We start from the raw sequence: 15,855 nt of genomic DNA on the forward strand, positions 1-15,855 counted from the left end.
ATTTGTTATGCCAACAGATCATGTTGAAGTTGCCAGATTAAGCAGCTGTCTCCGCAGACTGAGGGGCTTGCCAACTAGAGGCAGTCATCTTAGGGGGCTCCCCCACCCCAGAGAGTCCCTCATGGTGGGCTTCCTCCCAGGGAAGGTGTAGGCCTTCAACAGGTATAACAGTCCAAATACATCCCTCGGCTGGGAAGAGATTCTGGGACTTCTTCCAATTCCATGGGATCCCGGTTCTTGAAGACAGAGATTGCGCCATCCACTTCTCAGCAAGCCCACAGGCTCTTCCACCAAAAGGTGCTTCGATGAGTATCACTGGTAACTGCCCACCTCCCACCATGAATGAGATGACAGAAAATGCCAGAGGTTGAAGGGATTTCAAGGATCCCCCTGGTTCTTTCTCCTTCTAAAATCACTTCCTAAACCGCCTCGGGCCACAGGTAACTGTTATGAACATCTCCAGAGAAGGGAATCATCTCTTTTTGATTAAATGCTTGTCTACTGAAAGCAAAGTATGTGTCCACTCATTGTTGGGGAACTGGGAATTACAGAATTTCCAAGCTGAAAGGGACCTCAATGACCATCTAGTCCAAACAGAACTGAAAAAGGAATCCCTTCTACACCCTACTCAACAAGTGGTTGTTAAAATGTTAGCTCCTTGAGGGCAGGGACTAGGTTTGCCTTTTACTGCACCATGTTTTGCCATGTACACTATATAGAAATAAGATCCAGTGAAACTAATGGATGTTCAGCCCCTGTTTGAAGATCTCCAGTGAGGGACAACCCACTATCTCTGACAGTAGTGCATCCCCCTTGGGGATATCTCTATTAACTAGGCAACTTTCCCTTACAACAAGCTTAAGTCTACCTCTTTACAAATTCCACTTTTTATTGTTCCTAATTTTGCTCTCTGGGATCATGCAAGGGCACCCAAATGACACTAGTGGGTAATCTGAAGACAGGGGCTTGGAGTCAAGAAAACTCATCTTCCTGAGTTCAAATCCAGGCTCAGAGATTTACTAGCTGTGTGACCCTGGGCAAGTCATTTGACCTTGCTGCCTCAGTTTCTTCATCTGTAAAATGAGCTGGAGAAAAAAATGGCAAACCTTTCCAGTATCTTTGCCTAGAAAATGCCAAATGAGGTCACTGCAAGACAGACACGGTGAAATGACTAAACAACAAGAGCCAAGCAAAACAAATCTAATCTTTCTTCCACATGAGAGCCCTTTAAATATTTGAATACAGTTATTATATTCTGTCCCCTCCCACTCCACCTCCAAGTCTTCTCTTCCTCATACTAAAGTCCAGCTCCCATCAATTCTCAACTTCAAGGACTATCACCATTCTGGTTGTCCTTCAGCCTCACAATGTTATGAGGAATGGTTTGAGCATTTAAAACAAGTCCCTTTCGAATTATTTTTCATAGAATATTCAGGTTGAAGGGAACTCAAAGTATCCTTGAATGACTACAACCTTGTCTACTCAAGCCTTTATTAAACAAAATGGATGTCCAGAAATGGAATGCCTTGATCAATGTCTGGTTAACTGGTATTAGGTAAAGCAATCTCTTTGCTTCAAAACTTAGTCTTGAAAGCCTTCCTAAAATGCCTGTCTGCTTTGAAATTGCCATCAGGGCCAGTTTACCTCAACACACCAAAAAAGTGGTTTCTTACTTTATAATCTCACCTTGTTTTTGACTAGCTGGGTCATACATTTTATCCATCAGTCTTGGCTCTGATGACATTTATCATTGGATGCCTCCAAAGTGGCAATAAGAGCCTAACCAGCCTGTCCTGCCCTTCCTATGTGCAGAATACTCTTCCAAATTCATGCCTGCTGAGCTGAAAGGGCTACAGGGGTTGGAAGAAAAAAGTTCCTAGTTATTCGGAGAGTTTTCAAGCCCTTATAGAAATAGTCCAAAACTGTATCACATCCAAAAATTAAAACTGCACCTTGGGACATCATCAGATGTCAAGGTTAGACCCATGGAGTTTGTTTTTTAGTCACTGATTTCAAATAACTTTTATTCCAGGCATTCTGATAAGCCAGCTCTTTTCAGGGAAGAGAAGGATAAGACTACAACATCTGTCTCATTATTAATATTTTCTCCATCACTTTTTTTAAGTCTGGGCAATCAGCAAACAATACCTTAATCCCTGATATATAAAGATTTTCTGATTTCCAAGATGTAAATTTGACAGTTGGCTCTCATCCACAAGAACTGACTCCTATCTAGTTGCATCCCTAGGCACCAGAACTAATAGATTGATTTGGGTCCCAGAAATGGTCCATATTGGATAGATTTCTGAACCTGTCTTTCTAGCTCTCTCCTCCCCGTACCAACTAGAATCCTATGGGGAAGTTCTATACCTATATAAAAGGCAGAATTTTGGCTAACATGGGAATTACTCTGGGAGGAAGAACCCCATCAGTTTTTTATTAGCCTCAGCTTTTACTGATCCCTTAGTTCTCCTGGTCTTCAGAAGCACTGAACTTGAACTTGAAAGATAGAACCTTGGGCTCAGGGCTAGGGAAAAAACACACAAGTTAGATAATCTAGTTACAGGTAAGGTAGGGACACAAGTGAAATCATAGGTGGTTGTTTAGCTGTTTCAGGTCTATCCAACTGCCCCAAATATAAAATGAGGAGGACTCAAAATACCAGAAAAACAGATAAGAAAGGGACTACTTCCAAATGGAAGAAAACAAGGAGGAAAGCAGAAAGCTTCCTGCAGGAAGACAGCAGTTTATCTGAAAAGGACCTAAGGATGATTTTAGTGTTGTATAAGCTCAATACAGGCAGCTGGATGGCAGTGGATAGACTGCAGACTTTTGAAGTCAGTAGCACCTGAATTCAAATCCAGCTTCAGACACTTGCTAGCTGTGTGGCCCTGGGCCCGTAACTCTGTTTGCTTCAGTTCCTCATCTGTCAAACAAACTGGAGAAGGAAATGGCAAAACCATTTCAGTATGTTTGCGGAGAAAACCCCAAGTGAGGTCATGAAGAGTAAGAACATGCCTGAAATAACTGAACAAATCTCAAAACAAATTGGCCGTGTGATATGGCAATTCACAAAACTAATGTCATCTTCTGATGAGGGAGGCAGGATCAGGACGACAATGCTGATTGTCCCATTCATCCTTGAGCTATTCTCTGGTCACAAGCCTCCTGGAATGTTGTGTTCATTTCCAAGAAGCACATTTTAGATTGATCCTTGATAACAGGCTAGAGAATGTGCAAAGGAAAACAACTAGGGTAGTGAAGGATCTCAAGTACATGCCATCAGAGCATCCATTTGAAGAAACAGAGGGTGTTTAGCCTGGAAGATGTGATGACTGTCTTCAAATACTTGAAAGACCATCATTCAGAAGAGGTATTAGACTTTTTTTTTTATTTCTGGCTGGCCCCAGAGTTCTGAACTGAGTAGAAGCAGAGTAGAAGTTGAAGAGAAACAAATTTAAATTAAATGGAAGAAAAAAATTTCCTAACAATTATAATGGGCTGCTTCAGGAGGCGTAGCATAGCAGAGGAATGGCATAATCTGGTCTATTTATTAGGAAGATTAGACTGTATCCAAACAGTGATGCAAAAGAAGACCTAAGGCAAGAAGACTATTGGGAAGTTATTGCAAGAGCCCAGGGAGATAACAATAAAAGCCTGTACTCCAGTGGCCATAGTGGGATCTGGGAGGAGACAGAGGCTATAAGAGATTATGACTCCTTCTTGCCCTTGCCCTACACATTCCAAGTTAAAAGCAAATTTTTCCAAGATATAGCCTGAGGTCAATGTTGATCCTAACTCAAGATTCTACCCACTTCCTAGGTGATCTTTCAATGACATTCTCAAGTCCCTTTCTCTAATTCCATTTCCTTCTTTTCCCAGCAAATATTGCATAAAGGAGCCCATTATCATCATTTTATATAAAAATAAACAGATCTCCAAGAGAGAAGAGTCTATTTTCTCTGTCACTAATATTGTATGATCTTGAGAAATTTATTTTCCATCTCTCTGAAAATGGAGGGGGGGAGGGAATTGAACTAGAAGATTATATTAAAGGTCTCTTTCAAGTCATACAACTATCAATTGAAGAAACTAATGAGATTTAGCCTGAAATAAAGAAGATGTGATGGGAAAATATGACAACTGTCTTCAGATATTTGGAAAAAAGAGGATGGGGATAAAGGTCATGGGATCACAGATATAGATCAGAAAGGAATTTAGAGATTATCTAGTCCAGTTCCTTTTCTATAAATGAGAAAACTAAAACCCAGAGAAATGAGATGACTTGCCCAAAAACACACAGATTAAACTTGTTCATCTTAGCCCCGAGGGGGAGGGAGCAGAATTAATATCTACAAGATAAGTGTTATAACAAGTTGATTTCTCATACTGAAATGTTAGATCTGTTACATATCTTATATATAAGAAAGAATATCAAAAAGAATTTCCTGGTAATTAGAGCCATCCACAGATGAAATAGTCTGACCTTGTCCCTGGTGATTTTCAAGAAGAGGTTAGATAATTTATATGTTAGGAACAGTGGGGATAGGATTCATGATTTGGACAGAGAGGGGAAAAGGAAGACCTTTGAGAGTCTTTCCTACACTAAGATCTAGGGATACCCTGTCTATGAACGCCAGTCAGTCTAATTGAAGAAAAAAGCCAGAGCTTTTGGATTCTTAATCATTCCTCTCCTTTTTGTGCCATCTCCTCCTGAGAGGCCTCCTGAAACTGTCAGCTAGAAAGTACGGTAGCCTGGTCACCTTTTCAAAGCCCAGCTAAACCCCACAGGGTCTGTCTGTTGACCTAACTCCCTAGCTCTAACTACCAGACAACTTCCACGTAATTACATCCCCATTTGGAGCTGGGCGCAGAGTGGTTTCCAGGGAATTATGCGCTACTTAAGGGGAAAGTGTCGCTAATAGAAAGCTATGGATAAACAAGGGCTGTTCCAGGCATCTTGCTTCCTTCCTTTAATTTACAGCAAATCTCTCCGTTTATTGACCTGGTAACATATTTGAACACTGACTCTTAAGAGGCCCTTCTCTCAGACACCATATATCTGCAGATAATTCCCCTTCCACTGAGGTGTGTGCAGAATTCAGCACTGACAATTTCAGGGCTGGGGGTAGATGGGTCTCTTAAGCTTTGAGCAACAGCACACAGCTGCTTGGGAGTCCTATCTCCTAGGCATGCAGACCACTGTAGGGGAATCATTGCTCTTCTTCAAATCTCTATCACCCCTGTTTTCCCTGCCTGCTCTACTGCCCAGAGACTCAGCCTTAAACACTCAAAGAAAAAGCAACGTTTTCTGTATAGGAAGAGAAGGTCAAAAGGATAGTTAAAATAGATCCCTTTTACAAATAAAGAAAAAATATCCTCTGACCCTAACTGAATAGTAGTCATAGAATTTTAGGACCTCAGAGAACATTAATGTTTTTCAAGTCTGACACCCACACCTTCCCCACTCATTTACAGAAGTGTAAACTGAGACTCAACTAATAGAATCTGTGATACCTGCCTTTGACTCCTTGGAAGACAGTTACTTTCTCCTCAATAAGTCCATTTCTCTCTTTTCAGCTACAAATAGTCAGCCACCTTTCTTACAGTGGTTAGTTAGCATAGTACCTGACACATATTAGATACTTAATAAATGCTCATTGACTGGTTGGCTTCCCTTTCTCCACTGGGTGACAATCTGACACAGGTCTTTTTCTTTCCCCCATGCTACCTTTTATACTGGTAAGAGTGGTCTTAAGAAGGACCCAGCAACAGTCAGAGGCAAGCCTATCTGAGGAGAGGGGGACAGTGAAAAATGATTACAAAAAAGGCACCAGAGGCAAACTTTTGCCGTTTGACAGAGTCCATTTTCCTTTTTCCCTCAAAATCCTGTGAAATCTGAGGATTTGAAACAGTGCAGGTCTAATCTGAGCACATTCCTCCAACTGCCGTCCCTACCCCATCCATCTCCAGAGCTTATCCCTAAGCATAAGCTGGGAGCAGTGCCAGCAGAAGAAACCAAAGCATCCAGACTGATGCAAAGCAAGAGCAAATGAGAACAGCCTCCCAAGCCTCCTTCATGCAGGTGAACCAACTAGTTCAAATCTCCCATGTCCAGAGTGCGGGCGCCCCCCTAGAGAGCTGACTCAGGAATATTCATCCACCCGGAGGTGGGGAAGAATGGAGCATTGGGAGCCCCAGCTTCTGGTTTCTTCCTTGGCCCAGTAATCCTGTCTTGTGCCTCCAGATAAATGATAACTTGGAGAAGAAAAGGAGTGAGGCAGGAAATGGGAACTAAGGATCTGCTAATCTTATGTTTAGCATAAGAGGAAATAAAGAAAATAATGGAAGAAGGGCTTGGAGGTTCTAAATGTTAGTTGTCTTGGCTGTTTGGAAAATGTGGAAAACACAATGGAAAGCAGACTCCTAACAACATCTTTGGATTGACTTGACACTCTCACCTTCACACTGTCAGCTCCACATGAGGATTCTGTTAGGGAGGGAGGCTCTGGTTCCCCAGAATCACCCTATTGTCCTCAGGAGAAGGGCCAACTCATTCTCTCTCAACTTTTCCTTTTTTAGGAACCTGTGCTATGTTCTTTGCCTCTACAAAGCTACCCAAACCAGGATGAGCTATAAGGGCTTGGTCTGCAGCCTTAGGAGAGAGGGCCAGTGGAGAAATTTCCCTTATCCTCTGAGACAGAAGGGAAAAGTACTAACTAAGCAGTGTGAAGGGCTGGCTGACCCTAAGGACTGAACAGCTTCTCAGAGCAAGGGATCATAACCCCTTCCCAGAGCTACGCATCCCATAACTTCTGCTAGCTAAACATTTGGCAAGTTCCCCATCTCTTGCTTACAATTCCCAAGGACTATCATTAATAGCATCTGGAAAACTCCAAGTTTTTCCAAGACAGTCTCCCCTTGTCCTCGAGGGCATCATAAGAAGAAAAGAGGAAATCAATCCCATTTCCCACCCCTGTACGCAGGAGGGGCCTTGGGCACAAGTCTAAGGGGACCAGAGACCACAGACCACACAGAGAGACCACAGTGTCATGAAATGGGGGTGAGCACAGGCACTATTCTTCCTATCCACTTCTGGAGAGACCACCAATAAGAATATCTCCTATTTCTAATCCTTGAAGATTTGCCAAGCTCTTTCCAAAAAACATCCGGTAAGATTATTATTCCCAGATGAAGAAACTGGGGTTTAGATTCTGAAGTCACCCCAGCTAGCAGAACCCAAATGAGGCTCTTCTGGCTGGAGGACAGTCTGCTTTCCACTAGCCCTTCCATGGGGGGACACCTCTCCAAGGCCTCCTGAGGCAGGGCTAGGACAGGGTCCAAAGCTGGACTTCCTCTCCCCAGCCCTTCCTGCAGTCCTCCCAACGGCACTCACTGAACCAGCTCCCATTGGAGGATGCAGCAGGCCTGATTTAAGAGACTATGGCTCTTCATGTCCAGAATTTTTTTCCTCCTAAGTCTGTCGTGATATTTCTCTCTTTGCTGGAATGAACTAGAAAGATTCCTTTGTATTACACTGCAAAAAGCAGAGAGAAGGGGCAAAAAGAGGTGGAGGAGAGGCCTGGGGTCTGTTCTTTTCCTTTTAACAAAATCAGTGAATCAGGACCTTTCCTTAATTGATAATCATCCCAAAAAAGGATTAGATGCAGATTGGGTAAAGTTGGGGGTGGAGAGAGGAGAAAGGGAGTGATATGGGTCTAAGTGAAATAGATTGTAAATTCCTTGAGGGCAGGGACTATCAACAGCATGCTTGGGTGGCCTTTCTCCTCAAACTCCCCACAGAGCACTCATTATACATGGGGGAAGATTTTGAGATCGGTGATATCAACAGTTTAGAGAACTCCTAGTATAGGAACTATCTCCATCAACTGATTTGTGAGTTAGTAACTAAAGCCGGGGAGTCTATTTTGTGCCCAGGGTCACATAGATAATATCAAAGGAGGCATTTGATAAGGTTGTTCATTAGTCTAAGCCTCTTACCTCATAAGAAGGAAGGAAGGAAGAAAGGAGGGAGGGAGGGAGAAGGGAGAAGGGAGAGAGGGAAGGAAGGAAGGAGGGAAGGAAGGAAGGAAGGAAGGAAGGAAGGAAGGAGGAAGGAAGGAAGGAAGGAAGGAAGGAAGAGGAAGGAAGGAAGGAAGGAGGAAGGAAGGAAGAAAGGAAGGAAGGAAGGAAGGAAGAAGAAAGGAAAGAAGGGAGGGAGGAGGGAGAGAGGGAGGAGGGGGAAAAGAGGGAAGGAAGGAAGGAAGGAGGAAGGAAGGAAGGAAGAAGGGATGGAAGGAAGGAAGGAAGGAAGGAAGGAAGGAAAGAAGGAAGAAGAAGGAAAGAAGGAAGAAGGAAGGAAGGAAGGGAGGAAAAAGGAAAAGAAGGAAGGAAGGAAGGAAGGAAGGAAGGAAGGAAGGAAGGAAGGAGGAAGGAAGGAAGGAAGGAAGGAAGGAAGGAAGGAAGGAAGGAAGGAAGGAAGGAAGGAAGGAAGGAAGGAAGGAGAGAAGGAAGGAAGGAAGGAAGGAAGGAAGGAAGGAAGGAAGGAAGAGAAGGAAGGAAGGAAGGAGGAAGGGAGGAGGGAGAGAGGGGGGGAAAAGAGGGAAGGAAGGAAGGAAGAAGGAAGGAAGGAGGAAGGAAGGAAGGAAGGAAGGAAGGAAGAAGGAAGGAAGGAAAGAAGGAAAGAAGGAAGGAGGGAGGGAGGGAGGAGGGAGAGAAGGAAGGAAAGAAGAAAGGAAAGAAGGAAGGAAAGAAGAGAAGGAGGGAGGGAGGGAGGGAAAGAAGGAAGGGAGAGAGAAAGAGAGGGAGGGAGAGAGAAAGGGAAAAGGGAAGGAAGAAAGGGAGGGAGGGAAAAGGAAAGGGAGGGAAGAAAACAAGGGAGAATATTCAAATAGAGTTGGGGGCTGAGGTTAGCTCTCAAAATGGCCTTAATGGGGAGGAAGAAAAGATGCTGAGTTAGTGTTGAAGACAGACTACCCATCTCATAATGTTAGACCAGGACTGCCCAGCTGTAAGACTACATATGCCAATAATCCTGCCCCTAATTCTTCCTAATTCGCTCCCATTGTTTGAAGCTTTTTTAAAAAATGTTCCCTCCCTCCCCGGTGACAGGGCTCGTGTTTTGATGTGTGGTATTTTCTCAGGCAGCCCACACTGAGTGTTTCATCAATTTCATAGAATTTCCTGTACACCCACCTTAGGGCTATAAGCGCTCACTGTAATTATGCAAAGCAAACAAGCTCTGGAGGAATTCGTCAAACAATCAATCAGCTCTCATAGGGAAAACCTACTGCGTGCAGGCTACGTTGGGGCTAGAATAAGGGTAAGGTCCTGGACCGCCAGTGGGAGTGAGGACCCAGCCGCTTTGTGTCTAATTCCAGGGTTGCAGATCGAGGGTCCCGCGGAGAAGAGGATCTGTCAGTCCAAAGAGGAAGCAAGTTTACAAAGGCACTGGTGGGCGATCTCACTCTCCCTTTCTGAAAGTTTTTCCTTTCTCTGGGGTTGCAGAGAAGCTTCCCCCGAAGCACCTCCGGCAACCCTCCCCACCCCACCCCACCTCCACCCCCATCCCCACCTATCTCCTACTCTCCAGCCACTCCTCCTGAGATGCCCACTGAGCAAGATCTAAAGCAAGATCCCTTGGGGAAGGAGGGAGACCCCCTGTCGTCTGTATATTGAGTAGTGTGGCATTCTGGGAAAGAAGATGGAAATAACAGAGAGAACACCACTGAAGTCAGAGGAGGTGGGTTCGAATCCCACATCTGAGGCTTGCCATCTCTGTGACTTCCGTCAATTCCCTCGGTCTCCTTGGTCATCTGTAAAAAATGGAAGAGTTGGGAGGGATGACTTGGACAGACATGAAGAGCGAGTGGAGGATAATATCTGTAATCCATGGAGTCACAAAGAGTGGAACACAACTGAACAAAAGATGACATCATCTCCAGAGCTTCTTATAGCTCTCTATCTATGTTCTAAGAGATGATCCCAGAGGCTTCTCCATTATACAAAGAGTAGCAAGAGACTAGGAATAGAAAGGCATTATATAATGTAAATTCTTTGAGAAAAGAAATTCTTTCATTTTTGTAAATGTGTGACTGGTGCTTGGTACATAGTGGATGCTTAATAAATGCTGGTTGACCACTTGATTAACTTGTAGTCCAAGAACCTTGTTTCAAGCCCTGTGCAAACCTGAGCTAGCTTCTTAAGCCTTGTGAGAAACGCTGAAAACCTGGGTTTCCAAGGTGTTGCAAACTTCAAGGTAGTATAAGGAAAGGGGTACCACTGACCAAGAAGTTTTCAGAATGTGAGAGGTTAAGGAAGATTAAAGTTCCACAGAACAATTAAGTGATCAACAGAAGCCTTGAGCAAACAAGGATCTAGGAGATCTAGGAAGGCACAGGTGGATTCAACCAACAGAAAGAGTTTTGTGGAAAGCTACAAACTTAAGATAATAGCCAATCCAGTCCAAACTAGTTGGAGTCAATGAGTAGACTTTACCAAATCACTATTTTGGGTTAATAGGCAAATTGAATATTAAACAGCGTGCCCCAGGAGGAGTTTTCCACCATTTTTTAACATGGGAGGGAGGGGGAACATGTTTATACATATTTAGGGGAAACATATAGTGGGCATATCAGAAAGCTTGTAACCTGGAAGGGAATAGACAGATCTGTTCTCTGAAGGGAAGGACTGTGCCAAACTAGCAAGTATAAAGGTTATCCCACTTCTGTGCTCAGTTCTCCTTTTTCCTGAAGTGGAGTGGGACCCGTTTCTGGCCAGGAATGTCACTATAATTCCTTAAGATTCTTCTTTAAAATTGGAAATCAGGATGGCAGAAACTAGGAATTGACCCACACTTAACACTGTACATCAAGATAAGGTCAAAATGGGTTCATGACCTAGGCATAAAGAATGAGATGATAAATAAATTGGAAGAGCATAGGATAGTTTACCTCTCAGACCTGTGGAAAAGGAAGGAATTTATGACCAAAGAAGAACTAGAGATCACTATTGACTACAAAATAGAAAATTTGATTATATCAAATTGAAAAGTTTTTGTACAAACAAAACTAATGCAGACAAGATTAGAAGGGAAGCAATACACTGGGAAAACATTTTTAGAGTCAAAGGTTCTGATAAAGGCCTCATTTCCAAAATATATAGAGAATTGACTCTAATTTATAAGAAATCAAGCCATTCTCCAATTGATAAATGTTCAAAGGATATGAGCAGACAATTCTCAGATGAAGAAATTGAAACTATTTCTAGCCATATGAAAAGATGCTCCAAGTCATTATTAATCAGAGAAATGCAAATTAAGACAACTCTGAGATACCACTACATACCTGTCAGATTGGCTAAGATGATAGTTAAAGATAATGATGAATGTTGGAGGGGATGTGGGAAAACAGGGACACTGATACATTGGTGGTGGAATTGTGAATACATTCAGCCATTCTGGAGAGCAATTTGGAACTATGCTCAAAAAGTTATCAAACTGTGCATACCCTTTGATCCAGCAGTGTTAGTACTGGGCTTATACCCCAAAGAGATTTATGCAAGAATATTTGTAAAATAAGAAAATTGAACTGGCTAATAATAATTAGCATTTTTTTAGTCTCAAATTTTGTGAATCATTTGATCTTCACAATAACTCTGAGAAGTAAGTGCTATTATTATCCCCATTTTACATATAAGGAAACAGAAGCAGTCCTAGGTAAAGTGCTAACCTCTGAAGTCCTTTCTGTTTTCTAATACCTGAAAATATAATAGTGGATATTTAGGTAACAATTTAATATTAATAAAGCAGTTCATTACAACTAACTTGTGAAGCAGTTCTACCTTTCAGATAAGAAAAGGGAAGCAACTTGATCAGTTACATAGGTGATGTGTCAAGGTCCAGAAGGGAGCTTGTGTTTCATCTGAAGCCATGCCCAGTGCTCTCTCTGCCATATCACAATGCCCCCATACTTGTATAGCCCATCCTCATGAGTACCTTCAGTGATACCCACTGTGCCATCTCCCCGTCCTGGTCATCTGTGGAGATCATACAAGGCAAGTCACTTAACTCTGTTTGCCTCAGTTTTCTCATCTGTCTGATAAACTGGGGAAGGAATTAGCAAACCATTTCAGTATCTTTGACAAGTAAACTCCATATGAGGTCACAAAGAGTCAGACTTAAAGGACTGAACAACAACAACAAAAATGGGAGAGTTTGAAGTTACTAAATCTATAATCTGCAGATAAAATCAGGAGCTAATGGATGGCTCACCCTGCCCCCAGTTGCACCAAGAAAATAAAAAATTAGGACAGCACTCCATTCCACAAAGGTTGCTGACCCGTGGCTTTGAGACAGATAATGATACATCCTGAGCTGCAGGCCCATTTTGGACAGAAGGACAAAGCACAGTAATAGTATGCTAGCCGTTCGTCAGTGTTCACTAAAGATGCTTAATGAATAGCAAAACCTTGGTCGTACAGAAGGTCCCATCTGAAAACGCTGACAAAGTAATGATTATGTAACTGAGACAACACATCATTAGCAGAAATATTCTTCAACCAGAGCTGAAGAAACACTGCCTCAGGCCTGAGTCACTCCCAAGAAGGAGATTGTGGGAATCACAGAGAAACCCGAGTATTGATGACTAAGCCCGGATCAGACCTGATTGAAAGTTTTCTGAAAATAGCAAACTCAGGACCTAGGAGAGCACCCATTATCAAGCCAATAGGTTTAGAATATTTCTGAAATAGCAATGGAGTCTTCATTCACTTCCTCTAAACTAAAGAAAAGAAACTGGAGGGAAAGATATTGAAAATCAGCAACCCAGCCAGCCTGTCAGCAGAGGGACTGGCCAGTAGAAAATCATTCTGGATCCCAAGATTCAGTCATTTTAGTTACCCAGGACCGAGGCTATGAACTGACTGTTTTCAGGGGGAAGAGGAAAGTCTTCAGGGCAACACTACCCACCATGTAAACTCCCAGAGATGCCCCCTCTCTGCAAACCCAGCTGCCTTACTATTCCATGAAAATCAGCTATCCTGTCCCCTTGACATGTGGTCATAAATGGTAGTGAATTTGGAGTTGGAAGGACTTAAGTCCTGGGTCTGCTGACAAACTTTTATCAGTAAATATCTTAGGAGAAACTAGCTGGAGTGGGAAGTAGGTTGGGTTAGGAGGGGAAGGGATATTGGAAGTGCTGCTATTTATATGCAATCATGGAAAAAAGAAAGAGTCCTGAAAGGGAGAATAGGATATATTTTGCCCACTTCACAGAAATTGTTAGGCAGAGTTTATAGCATTTGGGGCCTAGAGTTAGGAAGTTTTATTGTCATTTAGTTAATCAATCATGTCTGACATTTTATTTAGGCTTTTCCAGGCAAAGATACTGGAGTGTTTTGCCTTTTTCTTCTTCAGTTCCTTTTTTTTTTTTTTTAATTGATGAAGAAACTGCGCCAAAAAGGCAAGGGAATACAGCTATTAAGTGTCTGGGGTCAAATTTGAATTCAGATCCTCTTGACTTCAGAGCCAGTGTTCTATTATCTGGGCAGCCTAGACTTCCCTCTTACCCCTGAAAACTCTCTGTTTCCATTCTGGGTCCTGGGGAACGAGAAGTATCAGGAAGAGCAGAGTTCAAATCTGCTCTCAGATACTTTGTAGCCTTAGACAAGTTATTTAACATGTGTCTGTCTCAGCGTCTTCAACTGTAAAATAGAAGTGTTAAGGCACCTACTCCCAAGGCTTCTATGAGGATCAAATGAGATATATCTGAAATAGCACAGCGCCCAATATATTATAAAGTACTTAATAAATGCATCTTTTCTTCCTTTCTTAATTAGTCACTGAACTTCAGTTTTCTCAACTTCAACAAAGTAGAAAGCACTGTCTCTGGAGTCAAAGAACCTGGGGTCAAATTTCACCTTTGAGTTTACTCCCTGTATGACTTTAGGATATCTTAACTTTTTTGGAACTCAAGTTCCTCATCTATGAAATGAAGGGATTGGCCCCAATGTCCCCAGTTGTTCTTGCAGGACCAGACCTATGATCCTATAACTAGGGAGGTCTCTTCTACCTATAAATATCTCCCGGGAGAGTTTTCCTTTAGTCCCCAACCCTATATCAGGCTTAGATGAGGAAGTAGAAAGAATGGTGAATTTGGGGTCAGGAAATTTGGGTTCAAATCCCAGCAGTCCAGTCGCAAGCATTAATTAGGCACCTACTGTTTACTACCACCTACATGACCTTTAGCAAATTATTTCATTTCTCTGGTCCTCAATTTTCTCCTTTGTAAAAGAAGATTCAACTAAGATTCCTTCCAGCCCTTGATGTGAACTAAGAGTTAACCACACTCCAAAGCTTGGAACACTTGGATTTAGTGTGTAGATTATAAATGGATGAGGGCAGTAGGAAAAACTGCAGAATAAATAAACTGTGCTTTCAAAGCCCTTAAATGTGGATTTAATTTTATCCTACAATTCACATTTGGAAAGTTGTTAAATGCCAGCCTTTGCGTGTGTCTGCGTGCCCAGCCCAGAATGCTGCTGTGTGTGTCTGAATACAGGACACAACTTCATAGGCAAACTTCACAGTCCTTTCAGTCCATCTTCCTATTAACACAGCCTTTGAAAGGGCTGCCTGATGCAACCTTGGACTGCTTAGAAACCAGCTACAGAGACAAATCAAGGCCCTCGGGAGTTAACCCTAAACTTCCCAATGCCCTGCTTTCCATCTTCCTTTCTCACAGCACTTCCAGGCCCTCAGTCAGCAAAGGGTTTCAGAAAACAGGCAGCCAGATTAAGGGATGGACCCCCTCCAGCACCTACAGGCGGGATTAGTCTAAGATTTTGCACACTTGTCTCTTTTGAGGCAAATTTCATCAACTTGGTCAAATTTCAATTGTTCCTCTGAAACAAATTTCAGACTCTATCCACGGCTAGAGAATACTGATGTATAATGGAAAGAGCGCAGACCTAGTAGTCAGAGACCTGGGTCCTCATTCTAGCTCTGCTAAAAGGAACTGTGTGACTTTCAAAGAGTAACCAAGTCCCGCAGGTTGCAATTTCCTCACCTGCAAAATGAATATTAAAAATTCTTGCCTGGCCAAATTTGCTGGCTTGCAGTGAGAATCAATGACTCTGAAATAACACTTTATGAAATAATAGCTGTGAAATAGTACTTTGGGAAGCATAAAGCACTATTTAAATGCAAGGTAGTTTTCTATAGCTTAAAACTGGATTAGCAATGTAAATATTGTTACCTCTGATATTCTAGGATAAAATTAAGCCCTCTATGCACATGAATGTCACTAATAATAACAATAACTCACATCAATGTGGTACTTTCCAGCTTACAAAGTATTCACCCAATATATGACAGCCCTGTGAGGTAGATAGTTCCATAGCTGGAACTATTCAGTAGCTGAGGAAATTGAGGCACAAAGAGGTAAATGGTTGGCCCTTGGACACACAGCTGACAAGAGAAAGAAGCAGGACTCAGGCTTGAGGTTCATAACAAAAAAGACCAGTACTCTTCCCAATGGGCCATGATGAATCCTTTCTGAAGGGGAAAATAATCACTCAAGAATAACAAGTCATCTTTTTCACACTGAGTATTCATCTGGTCTGCTCTCTGGCTAGTGTCCACGGTCAAGGCTGGGTGAATGAATGGAAGAGTATTTGACATACTTTGAATCAATGGACAAGCATTACATTGGACTAGGTGCTTTGCCTTCAAGGATCAGGGGAAACAGCATGTCCACATCTAAAGATGCTCTATATGTCTGTCTCTGTCTGTCTGTCTATCCTATGTGTATGAATGTATATGTATGTGTACATGTGTGTACATTATACATACGCATA

Source organism: Antechinus flavipes, chromosome 2, assembly GCF_016432865.1.
Source record: "Antechinus flavipes isolate AdamAnt ecotype Samford, QLD, Australia chromosome 2, AdamAnt_v2, whole genome shotgun sequence".
In the NCBI taxonomy this organism is placed as follows: Eukaryota; Metazoa; Chordata; class Mammalia; order Dasyuromorphia; family Dasyuridae; genus Antechinus; species Antechinus flavipes.